Raw genomic sequence first — 22,180 nt, 5'->3', positions numbered from 1 at the left:
AAGTTCTCAAAAGAAATAAGGTCAAATTAAGCTACAGCTACATGGACAGTATTGTAAAATCAAACAACAAATGGGTCACCCAGCGAAATGATAAAAAATACCGTCAAGGACACTATGTGCTCACATTCGGTTTGAATTGGTCCATTCGAGAAATATTTAAACCAGGAAAAACAGAATGACAAAAGCAAATAAGGTCTCCAACTTAGGTACTGGAGGTCATCTTTAGGAACATGCATATCAACTTCTATAGCAATGGGAGAAGCAGATCCTAAATACATAAGCAAATGTCAACAACAAAAAACAGAGAAGGCTTGATCAAAAGAAAAGGTGGGAGTGGGCAAAAAATGCACAAGGGATCTGATAAAAAAGTAATGCTACATTATCAATCTTCTAGACCCTACACCCTCCTGAATATCAAATGTTCCACACCTTGGTATTACATAAGATCAAATGACAGGAAGTACATTTACAACCTTGGAGATTCTTTTAATAATGCCATGAGTGTTATCATTCTAATGTAAACAGCACATATTTAGTTGCAGATAGTGAAATGCCTTCCACTGTGGGCGGTGATTACAACATCTGGAATTATCCTGGATCCAAATTTGTCATCAGTTCTTGTATGTCTTACAAAGAAAAGTTGCAAAAATTGGTCCAAAATGAAAAAAATCACCTCAGCTTTGTTTTCTGGATCAAATTTTCCTACAAATTGATACCAAATATGACAAAATTATGTTCACAGCCTTCAAAATTGTCTCACAACATATCCTGGGTTTGTGTAGGTCATTTAAGGTCACAAACTGAGAAAATTACCTAAAATATACAAATTTTGGGGTTTCCCAACACTTTGAGCAGAAAATTTATCTAATAACATCTTTCGGGACTTTATACCACATTACAAAGCTATCAAACAAGGGACTTTATACCAAATTACAAAGCTATCAAACAAGTAATGTTGAGATAAAGTTTATTGACCAAAAATGACAATATTGTCTTAAAAATAATTTTTTTATATTTCAGGTCAATTTCCAAATATCTAACTATTGTCATCTCTGTACGTCTGTGTACCAAATATGAAAGCTGTCTGTCCAGGGGTTTTGAAAAGGAAATACTGTTTGAGATTTTTTGACCAAAAATGACAAAATTGCTCAAAAATAGTAATTTTCCCAATTTTGTCATAAATTCAACAAATTAGAAGAGTAACACCCTTGCAAAGAGACAACCCAAATTTGAGAGCGATTGGGCTGGCGGTTTCAGAGAGGAAGAATTTTTACTGAAAATGAGAAAAATCACAAAAAATTCAGCAAAAATACAAAATTAAGGATATCTTCACAATATTCACAAAACTGTATGAGGTTCACCTAAGGTACTTGCACACAAATTTTCAAAGCAATCAAAACGCGGTTCTTGAGTTATTAATTCTTAACCATTTTCACATTTTGTAAGCTCATTTGCATAATTTTGGCAATGCAGACTTCATTTGAACAAAATCCCATCTATAGCCCAGGATGCATCCACACACCAAATACCAAGCTGAAACGTGCAGCGGTTTGCGTGTTTTTGATGTTGACGGACATACTGTACATACATACATACATACATACATACATACATACATACATACATACATACATACATACATACATACATACATACATACATACATACACACATACATACAGACGCCATCGACTTCAGCCTATACGATAAACTCACATTGGTATAACCAAATGTGAGCTAAAAATACCGTCAAGCTCACATTGTTTCAATTGGTCCATTCAAGAAATATTTAAACCAGAAAAAAAAAGAATGACAAAAGCAAATAAGGTCTCCAACTTAGGTACTGGAGGTCATCTTTAGGAACATGCATTTCAACTTCCATAGCAATGGGACAAACAGATCCTAAATACATAAGCAAATGTCAACAACAAGAAATAGACAGAGAAGGCTTGATAAAAAGAAAATGTAGAAGTGGGCAAAAAAATTTACAAGGAATCTGGTAAAAAAGTAATGCTACCTCATCAATCTTCTAAACCCCATCCCTTCCTGAATATCCAATTTTCCACCCCTTTGTGCTACATAAGACCAGATGACAGGAAATGTATTTACAACCTTGGGAATTTTTTAATTAATGTGATGAGTGTTATCATTCTAATGTAAACAGCACTTAAGTTAGATGCAGATAGTGAATTGCCTTCCACTGTGGGCAGTGGTTACAACATCTGGAATTATCCTTGATCCAAATTTCTCATCAGTTCTTGTATGTCTTACATAGAAAAGTTGAAAAAAATTGGTACGCAATGAAAAAATTCACCTCAGCTTTGTTTACTGGATCAAGTTTACCTACAAATTGATACCAAATATGACAAAATTATGTTCACAGCCTTCGAAACTGTCTTAAAACATATCCTGGGTTGGTGTAGGTCATTTAAGGTCACAAACTGAGAAAATTACCTAAAATATACAAATTTTGGGGTCTCCCAACACTTTGGGCACAAAATTTATGTAATAACATCCCTCGGGACTTTATACCAAATTACAAAGCTATCAAACAAGTAATTTTGAGAACAAGTTTTCTTGACCAAAAATGACAATATTGTCTTAAAAATACAAATTTGTATATTTCAGGACAATTTCAACATATCACATATTGTCATCTCTGTACGTCTGTGTACCAAATATAAAAGCTGTCTGTCGAGGGGGTTTGAAAAGAAAATACTGTTTAAGATTTTTTGACCAAAAATGACTGAATTGCTCCAAATATTAATTTTTTTCCAATTTTGTCATAATTTCAACAAATCAGAAGAGTAACACCCTCACAAAGATCCAACCAAAATTTGAGAGCAATTGGGCTGGCAGTTTCAGAGAAGAATAATTTTTACTGAAAATGAGAAAAATCACCAAAAAATTCAGCAAAAATATAAAATTAAGGATATCTTCACAATATTCATAAAACTGTATAAGGTTTACATATTTATTGTAATATTGCTCTGCATCCCTGCATCGAGCACTTTACCCCTCTGAGAAGATACAAACAAGTTTTGGTACATATATATATATATATATATATATATATATATATATATATATATATATATATATATATATATATATATATATATATATATATATATATATATATATATATATATATATATATATATATACACATACTACTGGATCCACTCGAACAACGTTTGTAAGTGATCCATTTTTGACCTTTTTTTGTTTGAGTTGGGGACATATTTATGTAAAACACTTGAAAGGTACTTCACGCTTCACACTTTACAGATTTTCCATAGCTCTGTGGCTCTACAGAGTTTGTCAGCATGTTCCAGGCTTATACCTTTCTTTACTGAAACCAGAAAAACAACTGCTTCCTTGCGAAGGACTTCATATATGTAGTCAAATGCAAACCTGAGTAAGAAAACATAGCAAGGTATAGTTATATACATGTATAGTGTATTTACAATAATGACAATCTTATGTTTGTTTGAAAATGATGAAAGGTCTAAAAGTGTACGATAACATGCATTGTTACTTTCTCAAATCAAAACTAGTGGTAAAATTGGGAATGAATTTTCTCGCACACATACCAAAGTCTTTAAATTAAGGAGCCACTGCAATTATTACTTATTACTCAGACATATATTACTCATGTTTGTTGTTCCATGACTTGCACTATTTTATCACATTTATATGTAGGGCATAATTTGCCACATGGATTATGGTAGATAATTACTGATACAAAAACAAACCCTGGATATGACAAACACAATTTATCACTAAGTCTGCATGGCTAATATTGACTGCCAAGTGATTCACTTTCAGCCTTAACACTTAGCAAAACATACTTGTTTATCAACGTAAGGTTCCAAGACAAGAAATTGACCTTTTCAGCTCACAATTCTCTAGTAATTAATAAGCTCTTAAGCCTCATGAATTATATATTTTCGGAAAGCCTACTGAGATATAGGGCAACATTTAGGGTACCATAGCGTCACCATCGTTTACATAACTATCACATGACATGTAATTTGCATAACCTTTGAAAAAGCGGCTTTCCCTATGTTTTGTTTCAATGCTTTGAATGATTTGTGTGAGTGCAAACTGTCCTAAGGATCTTCCAAAGTGTGTCTCAGAATGTTTTTAAACCTTCTAAAACAATTTTTACGGCAGTGAAACTTCAAGAGCAGTGAATTTACCCCTGGGTGATTTCTTTAAAATTGTGCTCCAAAAAAACTAAGCAAGATATAAAAAATCTGAGACATCCTTTTGAAGAGCGTTGTGACAGCTTGCATTCCACCATTAAGCTTGAGTCAGATAATTTGAAGTATTGAGAGAAAACAAGGAAAGCAGATTTTTGGAAGGTTACGCAAATTACCTTTCACACGATAGTTATGTGAACGACGGTGACACAGTACTTACCAAAATGTTTACCTATATCTAGGCTTTCAGGGGTTCTGGGCTTATTAACCACTAGAGAATTGTTAGATTAAAAAGGTCACTTTCTTGTCTTGGAACCTTTACATTACAGGATCTGACATAATTTACCCAGTTCAACATCATACACAACATATTTTTGACAAATTTAAAAGTACAGCGTCTGTGTACGTTGACTTCACACCAGTGGTGTTTAAAACTTTAGCTTTTATTAAACATCAAGCCTGAAGTCTTATTGGTAAACTTATTGAGATGCAATAAATTTTGGAGATCTGCAAGATGTATGTATGCTTTCAGAGACATAAAACAATACTTGCCTGCTGTTACTTTCACATTCCTCCTTATAAACAAAGGACTTGCTACTTGTTGTCAAGGCTGTGTTACATGCCGAGAAGATACTAAAAATAATGGAAAATGGTATTAGGTTCCAAACAGGGACATGTTAGCTATTATATCATACCAGTATATTGATGGTGCAAATACTGCAATCTGATTGATCAAGACGCGAAAAGAAACATGGTATATAGGCCATATATCACGGCTGGCATACACTTGAGCTCTAAGCTTTAGCAAAAATCTGTTTATGACGTTCCACACCAGAATTTCAATATAATGGTACTGTTATGATATAATACATGTAGCAATAAATCACACCCAACATAATACATATAATATTATACAATCAATGTTTCTTCAAAATACTTACAACACATCAGCTGTACAGAAAAGAAGTGTGGTGAGAGCATGGTTAAATTATCAGTATTTTTTATTACTTGCATAATTAAAAAGGAAATTAATATTGACATTGCCATTTTCTTGGTACAGTATATACATGATTGCTGTGGCTTTTGTTACAAGAGATTGTGGCACAGTTTTTGAAAGTCTTGGAATCGGTTGCAAGGATGTTTGTCATTTTGAGGTTTTATGCAATCACAGATTTTATGGAGTCCATACATACGGCAGAAGTGTAAACTGGATTTATAGCCCAGTCATTAGCTCATCATATGGGGAGCATAATGTTCATGTCTGCCCCATTATAATGGTCAACCTGTGTCATATGACACATTGTATTGGGCTGTTGGGCAACATTATGGTGATGAAAAAGTTGTATTCTGATTTACTACTTTTTTATAACAATGAATTACAGAACTTTGATATGGATTTTGAAAGTACAAGTGCATGTTTTTTGTGGCAATACTGAAAACAGTTTTCAATGTTGCCATGTATAGATCTTTGACATCGGTATGTATAAATTGTCTTAAGATGTGTCAGACACAAAAGATTGTGGTTGGAGCTATGTTGAGAAACTCTCCATTCCCACGTGACAGGTGTGTGACTCCCAAAGGTCTAAATTACAAGTGATACCAGAAAATTCAAATGTAATAATTAAAAAGGGTTCAGAATAGGTGAGGAAAACTTAAAAGATAGGAGAAGATGTGTCAGACACAAAATATTGTGGTTGGAGCTGTGTTGAGAAAGTCTCCATTCCCACGTGACAGGTGAGTGACTCCCAAAGGTCTAAATTGCAAGTGATAGAACAAAATTCAAATGTAATAATTAAAAAGGGTTCAGAATAGGTGAAGAAAACTTAAAAGATAGGAGAAGATGTGTCAGATACAAAATATTGTGGTTGGTTCTGTGTTGACAAACTCTCCATTCCCATGTGACAGGTGTGTGACTCCGAAAAGTCTAAATTACAAGTGATACCACAAAATCGAATGTTTTAATTTAAAGGGGTTCAGAATAGGTGAGGAGAGCTTAAAAGATAGGAGAAGATGTGTCAGACACAAAAGATTGTGGTTGGAGCTGTGTATAGAAAGTCTCCATTCCCACGTGACAGGTGTGTGACTCCGAAAAGGTCTAAATTACAAGTGATACCACAAAATCGAAATGTTTTAATTGAAAGGGGTTCAGAATAGGTGAGGAGAGCTTAAAAGATAGGAGAAGATGTGTCAGACACAAAATATTGTGGTTGGAGCTGTGTATAGAAAGTCTCCATTCCCATGTGACAGGTGTGTGACTCCGAAAAGGTCTAAATTACAAGTGATACCAGGAAATTCAAATGTAATAATTAAAAGGGTTCAGAATAGGTGAGGAAAACTTAAAAGATAGGAGAAGATGTGTCAGACACAAAATATTGTGGTTGGAGCTGTGTTGAGAAACTCTCCATTCCCACGTGACAGGTGAGTGACTCCCAAAGGTCTAAATTGCAAGTGATAGAACAAAATTCAAATGTAATAATTAAAAAGGGTTCAGAATAGGTGAGGAAAACTTAAAAGATAGGAGAAGATGTGTCAGACACAAAAGATTGTGGTTGGAGCTGTGTTGAGAAACTCTCCATTCCCACGTGACAGGTGAGTGACTCCCAAAGGTCTAAATTGCAAGTGATAGAACAAAATTCAAATGTAATAATTAAAAAGGGTTCAGAATAGGTGAGGAAAACTTAAAAGATAGTAGAAGATGTGTCAGACACAAAATATTGTGGTTGGAGCTGTGTATAGAAAGTCTCCATTCCCACGTGACAGGTGTGTGACTCCCAAAGGTCTAAATTACAAGTGATACCACGAAATTCAAATGTAATAATTGAAAGGAGACTACCTAAGCCAAATCATTTTTCAAACTGGGGAACCAATTATTTTTTGTTTTGGAGCCAATATATTAGTCCGCAAGCTTGAATGACCTATTCCAACCCTGAATACCTTGTAAATCAATTTTGAAGACACTGAAAATAATGTAGTTTTAATTGATGCCAATTTGTAGTGAAATACGATCTAGAAAAAAGTTGTGAGCTTATGTTTTATGTAGTGGATCAACTTTAGCAAATATTTCATGGAGGAAACCCCATACACTGATGAGGGATTTCAATCCACAAGAAGGCATATGGCAAGATGCACCATACCAATAAAACAGACTCCAGTTTATTTGTATCAGTTCCAATCATTTTGTTACATAAACAAAAAAACCTGTCATGGTATCACTTAATTAAGTAAATCTTCACAAAGATGAAGGCAGCCGAGTGAAATCATGTGTAGATTGATGAGATGAGTGATGAATGATAATATCAGGTCACTTCACCACACAAACAGAATAAACAACGATATTAATGTTGACGACCTATCCCTCTGACACCATATTGTTTTTTGATCAGTACACTGCATATATTTACTCCTTCCAAGGTTCGAATTTATCAGTTATCATCGACCAATTACCAGTGGTTGCCTGCTTTGATTACAACTTCGAACTTGCAGTAGACAATGTTGACTTACAATATATTTTGCTTGCAGTAATTATCAAAATATAGTTGCACATTTTTATCTGAAACCAAGAAGTTTTCACATTTAATGTTACACATACCACTCATACAACTAGGAAGTTATTGAAATCTTTCAATTTTTCTCTGACGTCCAACATTTGAAAATTAATTGACCTGTTGGAGGTTTCCTTCTCACCAGTTTATTTGGTATGTATATTGCAAATTGTATTCTTGGCTCATCTGTGTATAACTTAACTCTGAGTAAATCTTAACATTTCAAGCAAGGACCATCACATTTTACTGCTGATCTGCAAAATTGAAAAGTGGCTGTTAAAACGGAATTCTGCCCATGAAAATTGAAAGTTCGAACTCTTTGCAAACACAATAGTATTTTCAGTGAATAAGTGGAAATAGGAATACCTCTTTTTGTTTGTCAGATAGGAGCAATACTGTGCCCTTGGTGGTATTTTTTTAAATGACTTGCAGAAATTGGTATTTATTACTGTTGTTATTATTGCTAACTGTTGTTTTGCCTGATTGAGGCACACACCTAGCTATCCTATGGATTCTCTTGAATATTATCACAGTACAGCTACATGAGCCACCAGGCCACTGCCAGTTGAAACGCCTATTTGCAGGGGTTTTAATGACTGCTAAGCTAGGCAAATTAGTATTGTAGATATTGTGAGTCAAGCCCCATAAAATGCATCAGCAAGACTGCATCAAAGTTGACCACTTTTACTGTACATGTTGTTCACAAATTTAGTTCTAAGGCCATCAAGAATATTTTTATGGGTCTTTTAGAGTAATTTCACATAAGGGCCGGAGGGGGGGGGGGGTCAGAGGAATGTGAGGGTAGTCACTCAAAAAATTGAAAGCTACAAGGAGGTTGTTCAAAATTGGAGAGAAAAAAGGGGGTTGCCCAATTTTTGGTACAAAATGAATTGAAATACCTCTCAGATTGCACCATTTCATCAATTTCTCAAAATTCTTAATGCGACCCCCTGTCACTTCCTCTCCCCCTGGGGTGTTCTGACAGTTTTACTTAGTAAAAACAAATAGAAAACACCTAATATTACACCAGACTGCATCATTGAACTCATTAATTTCTCAAAACTTCCGACATGGCAGAGGGGACACGCCTCTCACACTTTTCCCCTGTGGGGTGTTCTAACAGTTTTACACAAATTGATAACATCTCTCATATTGCACCAGACTGCATTATTGCACACATCAATCTCTCAAATTTTCAACACGAGAGGGTACAACTCCTCTGACACAGCCCCCCTCCCCCAGCCTCCTGACTGTTCTCCTGTACTTTCAAATTCTGCCCTGTCAGATATCTTAGTGGAAACCTTGTCATGATACCCATCCAAAATAAACAATACTGTATGGTAAACAATACTATATGGTTGGATAGTGGTTACAGCATGAGCTTTTGTATCTACATTTATTGTGACTTTGAATTTCCTTTTGCCGGTCACATCTTTTTCAACGGTCATGAGGTAACCGATGATATTCCAGCAGGATATGAAAGGTCTGTACTATTGCTGTAGTTTTGTAAATGTTACAAGTACATGTCTTGGTATTTAACTGGTCTAAGTAGGGGGGGGGAGGGGAGGGATCAGTCAAAATTTCTGTGTTAGAGACCGGGTTACTCAAATGCATTGGGGTTGGCATGGGATTTACTCAAAATTTCAGAATACTATGAAATTCCCCAGACTTCCCCCAGGTCGTAAATAATTAAGACTCCCTAAGTAAGATTTTTACCACAGGAAAACGTTAATTTTATTCACTCTTCATCCTTTGTTAACCTTAGAAAGTTTGATTATGTAAAATTGTGTTGTTACTTGTTGTAATCTTGAATTGTTGAAATGAATAAAATCTTGGAAAGTTAAACATGATCCTGTGTCACTGTTGTTCCTGTCTTGTTTCACCATCAGAGAAAAAAAAGATTCTAATAAATTCACACCCAATTGCTCTACCAAAACAGAAAAATTATTGACATTTTTCAGGCAAAACACGCGCCGTCTCACCAGTAATACTTGTAAGTTCAATTCAACTCTGCATAACATGTTCGGACGAGAGAGGTGACCATAGAGGGCGAACGTCCTACTGGTACTCGTGTGACAGGCTTGCAACCACATGACATACTCCGGGTGCGCGCGTACTGGTCTACAGGATTTCCCGGCCTTTCTTATGATAAAAGTTTGTCGGCTGCAGGCTGGTGAATATTTATGTGACCTTTGCGCTTGTTTTGATTCCGTATTGCACCGAGTTTCGACCCAAATGTAAAAAATTGGCCGATCTGAGCGATAGCACGGAGGTTGGACATCGCTTTGCTGACATTTTTTGTGGTAGCAGCAGTGAATCATTTTATGGTTTTACCAAGTCCCGACATCGAGGATGACATACTCTCAGTCTCTGGTTCGACTATGTGATCGCCATGAATCGACTGACAATAAAGTTGACGAAGACAGTGCAGCAATGACAAACCCGGAAATAACGCTAACATCGATTCAAGACCAACATCGTATGCTTCAATAACTTCAAGTTGCGGTAATTCTGACGACGATTTGGGTGAGTGGAGTCATGAATTTGAAATGAGAGATGGTTTGACGATAAAGAACATTGATGTTTGGTCATGGCGGGAAGTTCGTAATCGGAGAAAATACGGTACCTGTTGTAATATTGAACTACATCGTTACCGAAGCCATGGAGGTACAATGAGTTGGATGTGGGAATAGAACGATACACGAACTAACTGAACAGCATGGAGGCGAAGCAAAATGATTCTAAGTCAAAATGGCCTTAGAAAATTCTGAGCGATGTTTGTCTGTGGATGTTACCACGTTCAAGTTCAAGGGACAATATTATTCCACAGAAACAAGCCAAGAATGTAAGTTAACTGGAGTCTAAGCACAAGCACATAAAAAAATAAATTTCTTGTAAAGTTTTCGAACCAAAGATTGCTAAAATTCTCAATTCATAAATTGTAATGTTACTTGATCAAATGTGTATTTCCGTGCTTTTTAGAATGTAGTTACTGTGGTCACATACATAGGTCTATCATAGGTCACTAATAGGTGCTAGTTGTATCTTAGTAGGTGTGTTGCAGATTTATGTAGGCATGTTAGTAGGTCTGTCGTAGGTCTGTACAAGGTAGGTGTCTCAGTAGGTGACCAGAAGATTTCTGTAGGTATCATGTAGGTTGAAACCCTTTTTTTCAGGTGAGGCAAGTGGTAGGTGTGCAGTAGATTTTCGTAGATATTTAAATGACTTAATTTGCATCTCATAAATATTTCGCTGAAATTACTACTTATCGCCTATGATAGACCTACTTGTTGGCTTGTAGTTTTGTAATAGGTGTAAGTAGATTTCAAGTAGATATCCATTGTTTCAGTTGGAAATAAAGCTCTGTACACAAAACTTTCACCTCTTTGTCACCTCTGTAAAATAGCGCTATCACCTACTAAAAATAGCGCTATGTTTTTGGTAAGGGTTCTAATACATAGGCTGTATGCCTATGTTAGTGTCTGTCAGGCATGTATTCTAATACAAAGGCTGTATGCCTATGTAAGTGTCTGTCAGGCATGTATTCTAATACAAAGGCTGTATGCCTATGTAAGTGTCTGTCAGGCATGTATTCTAATACATACATGAAGGCTGTATGCCTATGTAAGTGTCTGTCAGGCATGTATTCTAATACATAGGCTGTTGCCTATGAGAGTGTCTGCCAGGCATGTATTCTAATGCATAGGCTGTATGCCTATGTAAGTGTCTGTCAGGCATGTATTCTAATACATAGGCTAGTATGCCTATGTAAGTGTCTGTCAGGCATGTATTCTAATACATAGGCTGTATGCCTATGTAAGTGTCTGTCAGGTACGTAATGTAATACATAGGATGTATGCCTACCGGTATGTAAGTGTCTGTCAGGCATGTATTCTAATACATAGGCTGTATGCCTATGTTAGTGTCTGTCAGGCACGTAATGTAATACATAGGCTGTTGCCTATGTAAGTGTCTGCCAGGCATGTATTCTAATGCATAGGCTGTATGCCTATGTAAGTGTATGTCAGGCATGTATTCTAATACATAGGCTGTATGCCTATGTAAGTGTCTGTCAGGCAAGTATTCTAATACATAGGCTGTTGCCTATGTAAGTGTCTGCCAGGCATGTATTCTAATACATAGGCTGTATGCCTATGTAAGTGTCTGTCAGGCATGTATTCTAATACATAGGCTGTATGCCTATGAAGTGTCTGTCAGGCAAGTATTCTAATGCATAGGCTGTATGCCTATGTCAGTGTCTGTCAGGCATGTATTCTAATATATAGGCTGTATGCCTATGTTAGTGTCTGTCAGGCATGTATTCTAATACATAGGCTGTATGCCTATGTTAGTGTCTGTCAGGCATGTATTCTAATACATAGGCTGTATGCCTATGTTAGTGTCTGTCAGGCATGTATTCTAATACATAGGCTGTATGCCTGTATCACCCCTATTTGTAACAATCAACCCTATTTGTAACAAAATTTAATTTTCAAAAAAACTTTGCCGTATATTTGAAATATTAATAAAATATGCATATTTGTATGTTTGAGGGCAATTTTCTTTTTTTTTTCCTTGTCAAAACTCAATTTTCGAAACTGCTTTTGTTACAAATTGGGTTGATTGTTACAAATAGGGGTGACATGTCAACCCTATTTGTAACAATCAACCCTATTTGCAACAAAACCAAAATTTCAAAGAAACTTGGCCGTATTTGATGAAATCTTGATGAAATATACATATAAGTATGTTCGGGGGCAATTTTCTTTGTTTTCCTTGTTGAAACTCATTTTTCCGAAAATGCTCGTGAGATTAAATTTCGTTGTGCAGGTTGCCTAGTATAAGAGGCCTATTCATAAGATATAATCGAGTTGTGCAGATAGGTTTGTTTCGGGGCAATTTTCACCAATTTCGGTCAAAAATGTTAAAAATCTTGTTTTCTGACCGAAATCATACTAAACCTATATGGGGTTAAGTTTTGTTACAAATTGGGTTGATTGTTACAAATAGGGTTGACCTGTCAACCCTATTTGTAACAATCAACCCTATTTGTAACAATCAACCCTATTTGTAACAAAATTTAAATAGGTTGACCTGTCAACCCTATTTGTAACAATTAACTTAACAAAATTTAATAATTTTGTAAAAAAAACCTAATTTTCAAAAACTTGGCCGTATTTGATGAAATCTTGATGAAATATGCGTATTAGGTCTATATTTTGGGGAAATAGGTCGTTTTTCAAAAAATATGTTTTCTAAAATTGCGAGGTGTTTGTTTGGAAATTTGGTATACAGGTTTCTGGAGATAATTCCTTCAAGACGTATTGAATTGTGCTGATCTATGCACGACTCTTTTTTGGCAATTTCGCCATTTTTGCTAAAAAAAACATGTCAAAATCTTCTTCTTAGAATCTACTCGTCCAATTGCTTTGACATTTTGTATGAAGGTTCCTTGTGGTGACGTTTTACCTAATTTTCAGATAATTCATCACAGATACAGCCTTGGATTCAGTTTGGATTCATTTGAACCCTCAATGCCGCTGCTTTAATTCATACACTTGTTTTTATTGTAGGCTCTTGTTGGTTGTTTCGGCAAAAGGGTTTTTATTGCTTCCCACTTATCAAGTTCTTCCAAATATTTTGACGGGCTTTCTTTTTTATCCTTTGTTTTGATATGTGTTGAGCCTAAATGTTGTTGTGAAGATCAAGTCATTTTATGTTGTGAATGTTTGTTTGTTTGTTTTTTCTATTTACGTTTTTGAGTATGGTTTCTGTTTTGTTTATGTTGCCGTGCATTCTCTGTCTATTAATTTGCTTGTGAAGAATTCTACTTTTTTCTTGAAATCGATTGGGTATTGCATGTAGGCGAGTATCTAAGAATTTCGCCTTTGATGGGTCCCTTAAAAGTTGTTTTTGGGTGATCCTCTGAGCAGGCATTGGAACGTTCAGGTTGGTTTTGCATTTGTTTTAATATCAAGAATAATTTCTTAGTTTTGCTTTGAGCCCTGAAGTATTTTAATTCTAAATTCTAGTGAAATCCTGTGCATACTAAGTGCGTGCCTGTCCAGGATATATTACAAGAAACTGACATAACGCTTTTGTTCTTCTAAACCTGGATTTCAGCCTTGATCTCTGTTGGTCACTTAATAGTACGGATGTTGCTTTGCGCGTTCTAGAATTCTGCAGGTAAACAAATGACGTCATTATGTATGTCAATCCGCGATGGGAAGCGGCCATAGCATTTACGAAAAACTGACACAAATGGCGATGAATAGTTGATATCGCACGCATTTTTTTCTCCTAAACAATGTTGAATATTATGTAAACTACATATTTATCATTCCATGAGGTATATGATAAAATCTTTACGGCCCTGATACGGCTTTCGCGGCCCTTGGTCGTATTGCGTAAGGGCCCTCGCACGCTCGGCCCCTTCCGCCGTACGACCTCGGGCCGCAAAAGCCGTATCAGGGCCGTAAAGATTAATATTTATAGCCCTTTCTTTGACTTTCCAATGCAGTTGTGTGTACCACAAGAGGTTCAATGTCCATGGAGTGTATATTTAGATGTAAAAAAATAACCACTGAGAATAACATCTCTCCATGGGTAATTGCAGACCCTGGACAATAGTTTTCCTTGAAAATGTCTCTGGTGGAGAAATTTCCAAGACTCAAGAGAAAAAAAACATAAAACTTATGCTTATCGTAAGGGGTGGATCATTTAATAAGCTGGGATCCGGAAGATTTTGTAAAAAATTCCCAGCAGACATCAGTAAAAAAATCTGTCGCAGGTAGCTTGACATAATATATATATATATATATATATATATATATATATATATATATATATATATATATATATATATATATATATATATATATATATATATATATATATATATATATATTGATTGTTACAAAAAGGGTAGACACGTCAACCCTATTTGTAACAATCAACCCAATTTGTAACAAAAGTTAACCCCATATAGGTTTAGTATGATTTCGGTCAGAAAACAAGATTTTTAACATTTTTGACCGAAAATGGTGAAAATTGCCCCAAAACAAACCTTTGGCATGTATCTGCACAACTCGATTATATCTTACGAGTAGGCCTCTTATACTAGGCAACCTGCACAACGAAAGTTAATCTAACGAGCATTTTCGGAAAAAATGAGTTTCGACAAGGGAAAAATAAAAATTGCCCCAAAACATACTTATATGTATACTTCATCAAGATTTCATCAAATACGGCAAAGTTTTTTGGAAAATTAAGTTTTGTTACAAGTTGGTTAAATTTTGTTACAAATAGGGTTGATTGTTACAAATAGGGTTGATTGTTACAAATAGGGTTGACGTCAACCCTATTTGTAACAATCAACCCAATTTGTAACAAAAGTTAACCCAATATAGGTTTAGTATGATTTCGGTCAGAAAACAAGATTTTAACATTTTTGACCGAAATTGGTGAAAATTGCCCCAAAACAAACCTTTGGCATGTATCTGCACGACTTGATTATATCTTACGAGTAGGCCTCTTATCCCTAGGAACCTGCACAACGAAAGTTAATCTAATGAGCATTTTCGGAAAAAATGAGTTTCGACAAGGAAAAAATAAAAATTGCCCCAAAACATACTAATATGTACATTTCATCAAGATTTCATCAAATACGGCCAAGTTTTTTTGAAAATTAGGTTTGTTTCAAGTTGGTTAAATTTGTTACAAATAGGGTTGATTGTTACAAATAGGGTTGATTGTTACAAATAGGGTTGATACGTCAACCCTAATAACCCTATACGTCAACCCTATTTGTAACAATCAACCCAATTTGTAACAAAAGTTAACCCAATATAGGTTTAGTATGATTTCGGTCAGAAAACAAGATTTTTAACATTTTTGACCGAAAATGGTGAAAATTGCCCCTAAACAAACCTTTGGCATGCATCTGCACGACTTGATTATATCTTACGAGTAGGGCTCTTATCCCTAGGAACCTGCACAACGAAATTTAATCTCACGAGCATTTTCGGAAAATGAGTTTCAACAAGGAAAACAAAGAAAATTGCCCCCGAACATACTAATATGTATATTTCATCAAGATTTCATCAAATACGGCCAAGTTTCTTTGAAATTTTGGTTTTGTTACAAATAGGGTTGATTGTTACAAATAGGGTTGACATGTCACCCCTCTTTGTAACAATCAACCCAATTTGTAACAAAAGCAGTTTCGGAAAAATGAGTTTTGACAAGGAAAAAAATAGAAAATTGCCCTCAAACATACAAATATGCATATTTTATTAATATTTCAACAAATACGGCAAAGTTTTTTGAAAATTATATTTTGTTACAAATAGGGTTGATTGTTACAAATTGGGGTGATACATATGCCTATGTAAGTGTATGTCAGGCATGTATTCTAATACATAGGCTGTATGCCTATGTAAGTGTCTGTCAGGCATGTATTCTAATACATAGGCTCTATGCCTATGTTAGTGTCTGTCAGGCATGTATTCTAATACATAGGCTGTATGCCTATGTAAGTGTCTGTCAGGCATGTATTCTAATATTTTTGATAATAATCACTTTTATTTCTATATCCTCTCCCTATATGTAGATTTCCATGCCACTGACAATGCTACATGTATGAGTGTTTATTTATGGTTTACATTGATTATAAAACTGAAATTGTACCTCCCTAGTTGAATTTTCCGTGATGGTTGTCTTGAGTTACTGAGAGTTACCATGACTACAATGCTAATCAGTATCAGTATCAGATTACTTTACATAAGACTACATGAGACAGCGACACGTTGGTAGTTAGTCGACAGTCAATTGAGTTGTGTATATAGCTTTCGTAGAGCTAGTAATAAATGTATTGAAAACGACATCGAGCCTCGTCGTATTTCATGACATGGTGGCAGCGGTAAACTACTGAACACCAAGAGAAAAGGAAGACGAAGATGGCAGCACAATCGAACATCAAGTCTCCTGAAAACTTCAGCTTCAAGCCCCCAGAGTGGCCAGAATGGAAGCAGCGCTTTGCAAGATACCGGCTCATAACAAAGCTCAACAAAGAAGATGGAGAAATCCAGGTAAATTCTCTTATGGGAACTGAGGCAGAGAAAATCCTCACGCGATTCAAATTCGATGCAGAAGCAGACGCAAACGACTATGAGAAAGTCTTGAAGAAATTTGATGAGCACTTTGTTCCCAGAAACAATGTCGTCCATGAAAGGGCACGTTTCCGCCGTCGCGTACAAAAGGCAGGGGAAACCGTGGAGGCATACGTGAGAGATCTTTATAGTCAACAAATGTGAGTACGGTGACAGGGATGAGCACATCAGAGATCAGTTAATCTTGGCATTCAGGATAAAGAACTGTCACGGAAACTGCAGTGTAAACCCAACATAACGGTAGAAAAGGCTGTAGACATGGCAATGTATTCTGAAACAGTGACCCACCAAGTAGCAGCACAAGGAAAAGCCCAGGCTTAGATGAAGTTGCACAGAAAGGCAAAAGCAAATTTCGGTCTGGTAAAAACCCCCATAGAAGTAAAAGGAGGAAAATTCCAGAGGTGCCTGCACTAGGTGTGGCCGTAAACATGAGAAGGGTGACTGCCCAGCCAAAGGAAAGCAGTGTAATAAATGCAAAAAGACCGGACACTTTGCAGCTGTCTGCAGAAGTAAAGGTGTCAAAGAGGTCACTACCGCTGAAAGTATAGTGATGAAGTTGGGTCAGTAACACAATCACTTTTTCTCGGAGAGGTTTCCAGCGCGGGAAAAAAGACAGAGTGACTGGCAGGTAAATTTGAAGATTAGTTAGTCGACACACAAACGCATTCCGAAGTGCGCAATTTGAAACCCCAGATACCAATCTTATCAGCCCAGGAGGTAAGCTGAACTGCAAATTATGGTTCATTGCCGATATAAAGCACAAGGGGAAAATATATCATACCAAGGTCTACGTCATTGAGGGAGATCATGTTAATAATCTACTCGGACGAGAAGTCGCTTGTGAGATGGGCCTAGTAATCCGAGCTGAGGAAGTTGTCAAGCCTGATAGTCCAAAACAAACAAACCAAAGCGTGTTTGGAGACATAGGCATATTCAATTGCAAGCCAGTAAAGATACAGCTGAAAGATGGAGCGAAGCCATACAGTGTCAACACAACAAGGCGAATTCCATTTCCAGTCCTTCCCAAAGTAAAGGAAGAATTGCAGAGAATGATAGAGGGCAGAATCATCAAAGAGGTCACTGAACCTACAGAGTGGTGTGCCCCAATGGTGGTGGTCGCAAAATCGTCAGGGAAAGTTCGTATATGCGTGGATCTGAGGAAACTCAACGAAGAAGTGAAAAGAGAAAGGTATGTGCTTCCAACTTTAGAAGACATAGCCCCAAAACTAGCAGGGTCCAAAGTTTTCTCGAAATTAGATGCTTCGAGTGGATTCTGGCAGATTCCATTAGATCCAGCAAGTTCAAGGTTAACTACATTCATCACACCATTTGGTCGATTCTGTTTTAAAAGACTGCCATTCGGAATCACCTCCGCACCAGAAATATTTCAGCGTTTGATGACAGACTTGTTACGTGACAATGAGAAAGCAGAAGCGATTATGGATGATATAATTATACATGGCGAGACAATGCAAGACCATGACATCCACTTCGACCATACGCTACAAGTCATTGAAGAGTCAGAACTGAAACTAAACCAGAGTAAATGTGAGGTAAGAAAACAAGTATTAAGTTCTTTGGAGGAATAATCAGTGCAGATTGCGTCAGCGCAGATCCAATCAAAGTAAAGGCAATTCAGGAGTTGCAACCGCCAACAAACAAACACGAGTTGAAACAACTACTCGGTATGGTAAACTATCTGGGAAAATTCCTACCAAATTTGTCAACAGTGATACAGCCAATAAGTGAATTACTGAAGACAGATGTAGCATGGGTCTGGAGCGTAAAGCAAGCGGAAGCATTCCAGAAAATGAAGCAATTGGTATCTACTACACCAATACTTGCATTCTACGACCCAAGCAAACCAACAATAGTGAGTGCAGATGCCAGCAGCTACGGACTAGGTGCAGTCTTGCTGCAACAACATGATGATGTCAAGAGGCCTGTTGCATATGCTTCACGTACACTAAAGAAAGCAGAGCAGCGGTACGCACAAATCGAAAAGGAGTGTTTAGCAGGCGTTTGGGCTTGTGAGAAATTCTCCCGATACATCACTGGTCTAGAGTCATTCATACTACAGACTGACCACAAACCACTAGTACCACTGATCAACAGTCAAGATATCGACAAAGCACCACTAAGATGTCAACGCTTACTACTAAGGTTGATGCGATTCAATGCAAAGTCAGTATACGTACCTGGAAAAGAATTAGTAGTAGCCGACACACTGTCAAGAAATCCGATTCAGTGCATAGAAAAACCTGATACGGAAGGTGAAATACAAGCACATGTCGATAACCTGGAAGCAATGGAACCAGGAACACCAGACAAGATGGAAGAAATCAGACAAGCAACGATGGATGATGAACAACTGAGGTTAGTACTAGAATATACCAGTCTAGGATGGCCAAAACGAGCAAAAGAAGTGCCAGACGAAATTCAACAATACTACTCAGTGAGAAACCAGCTTTCATTGAATGATGGCAAACTCATCTATCAAGACAGAATTGTCATACCAACCACAATGAGAGAGGATGTCCTGGAGAAAATCCACGAGGGACATCAAGGTGTGACAAAATGCCGTGAACGAGCAATTCATGCAGTATGGTGGCCAGGCATCACCAGTGATATCAAGAGAAAGATAGCTAATTGCAAATTCTGCATGGAAAATAAACCAACACAGCGAAAGGAGCCGATGATGGCAACACCATTGCCAGAGAGACCATGGCAGAAAATAGCTGTCGATCTATGCGATCTTAACAATAAGAAATATATGGTCGTCATGGACTACTACAGCAGATACTTAAAAATCATACATATGACAAGTACAACCAGCGAACAAGTAATCGGAAAGCTGCAAAATCTGTTCGCCAGATGGGGAATTCCAGAAGAAATATTCTCCGACAATGGTCCGCAGTTTTCATCAGCAGATTTCCATGAGTTCGGCAGAAAGTTTTTCGATGCACCATATCTAGTCCACATTACCCGCAATCCAACGGGGAGGCAGAAGTGAAGTACGCATCGCTGAGAAAATCTTAGAGCAAGATGACGCATTTCTAACAGTAATGAGTTATCAGCAGCAAAAAGCATGATTCAATGCCAAATGATGATGGGACGCCAAATTTGTACCACACTGCCGACAATAGCAGCAAACTAGAGCTAAGACAACCTGGCTTGGAATAAGTCAGAAGTGCAGATAGTAAGGTAAAAGGTGAGCGAGCATTCAACAAAAGGCATGGAGCTATAAGCCTACCGGAGCTGTTAAATGGAGACAACGTCCAAATGAAATTGGATGGTAAAAATGGAGGGAAACTCCAGCCAGGGTACTGCAAGCTGGTACAGCACCACGCTCATACATTGTGCAAACACCAAGCAGTACTCTGAGAAGAAACCGAAGACACCTATTATTTGTGTCAGGCCAGACAAAGCAGAGGGGAAGACCCTGGATCTATGCAATGTTTGACAACGATGAGTCAGCAGATCCAGTTACACCAACCTCAGTGGAGAAGTCAACGCCCACTGTGGAACAACAACAACCACCGGTTGAAAATATCTCACCGCCTATGCCAGAAGCTCAGGGAAAACAAACAGATGTAATCAGAACCCGGAGTGGAAGAGCAGTTAAGAAGCCTGTGAGATACTACGATGAATACTGTTAAGTAGATAGCAACCAGATTGCCTTGTGCGGGGCAGAATAATCCACAGGCAACTGTTCGACTTAGGATAGTCCACCCCTAAGTCTAGTTAGGCGAACCTATTTAGTAGAATAGAAATTTTGCAAATAGGACGACAATCGACATTAGAAAATTATTGACAATTGGACAAGGACAGAACAACGTATTGACCATTATGATTGGATGACGAACACTGTTCAAAATGAACTCAAAAGAAAGGGAGATGTCTTGAGTTACTGAGAGTTACCATGACTACAATGCTAATCAGTATCAGTATCCGATTACTTTACATAAGATTACATGAGACAGCGACACGTTGGTAGTTAGTCGACAGTGAATTAAGTTTTGTATATAGCTTTCATAGAGCTAGTAATAAATGTATTGAAAACAACATGGAGCCTCGTCGTATTTCATGACAATGGTAATATATTCAAACAGTTGGGTGTCTGAATAGCTCCTAATTTTTGTCATTCAGGAGATGGTGGTGGACTTGAACCAGTCAAAGTCTTTGATGATGTCATTGAAGGAAAGGATGCTGAAGAGATACACATTTATGTAACCCCGATATCTTGACTGTTGATCAGTGGTACTAGTGGTTTGTGGTCAGTCTGTAGTATGAATGACTCTAGACCAGTGATGTATCGGGAGAATTTCTCACAAGCCCAAACACCTGCTAAACACTCCTTTTCGATTTGTGCGTACCGCTGCTCTGCTTTCGTTAGTGTACGTGAAGCATATGCAACAGGCCTTTTGACATCATCATGTTGTTGCAGCAAGACTGCACCTAGTCCGTAGCTGCTGGCATCTGCACTCACTATTGTTGGTTTGCTTGGGTCGTAGAATGCAAGTATTGGTTGTAGCATATTGTAGTAGATACCAATTGCTTCATTTCTGGAATGCTTCCGCTTGCTTTACGCTCCAGACCCATGCTACATCTGTCTTCAGTAATTCACTTATTGGCTGTATCACTGTTGACAAATTTGGTAGGAATTTTCCCAGATAGTTTACCATACCGAGTAGTTGTTTCAACTCGTGTTTGTTTGTTGGCGGTTTCAACTCCTGAATTGCCTTTACTTTTTCTGGATCTGCGCTGACCCCATCGGCGCTGATTATTCCTCCAAAGAACTTAATACTTGTTTTCTTACCTCACATTTACTCTGGTTTAGTTTCAGTTCTGACTCTTCAATGACTTGTAGCGTATGGTCGAAGTGGATGTCATGGTCTTGCATTGTCTCGCCATGAATAATTATATCCTCCATAATCGCTTCTGCTTTCTCACTCTCACATAACAAGCCTGTCATCAAACGCTGAAATACTTTAGTGCGGAGTTGATTCCAAATGGCAGTCGTTTAAAACATAATCGACCAAACGGCATGATGAATGTAGTTGACCTTGAACTTGCTGGATCTAATGGAATGCGCCAGAATCCACTTGAAGCAGCTAATTTCAAGGAAACTTTGGGTTCTACTAGTTTGGGGGCTGTCTTCTAAAGTTGAAAGCACATACCTTTCTCTTTATACTTCTCCATTGAGTTTCCTCAGATCCACGCATAAACGAACTTTCCCTGTCAATTTTGCGACCACCAC

The 22,180-nt window shown here is 37.3% G+C and overlaps 1 long non-coding RNA gene across 1 annotated transcript; it reads right to left on the bottom strand.

Moving 5' to 3' along the window:
• Window positions 1-92: 92 nt before the first annotated feature.
• On the bottom strand, window positions 93-4,865 carry LOC139127165 (uncharacterized). Its single transcript, XR_011550935.1, has 2 exons — window positions 4,761-4,865; window positions 93-3,417 (listed from the first exon to the last, which is right to left on the bottom strand). It is a non-coding gene; the product is annotated as an uncharacterized lncRNA (long non-coding RNA).
• Window positions 4,866-22,180: the final 17,315 nt, after the last annotated feature.

Source organism: Ptychodera flava, unplaced genomic scaffold (genome assembly GCF_041260155.1).
Source record: "Ptychodera flava strain L36383 unplaced genomic scaffold, AS_Pfla_20210202 Scaffold_29__1_contigs__length_4469600_pilon, whole genome shotgun sequence".
Lineage (NCBI taxonomy): Eukaryota > Metazoa > Hemichordata > Enteropneusta > Ptychoderidae > Ptychodera > Ptychodera flava.
This window is presented reverse-complemented; position numbering and strand designations above follow the sequence as displayed.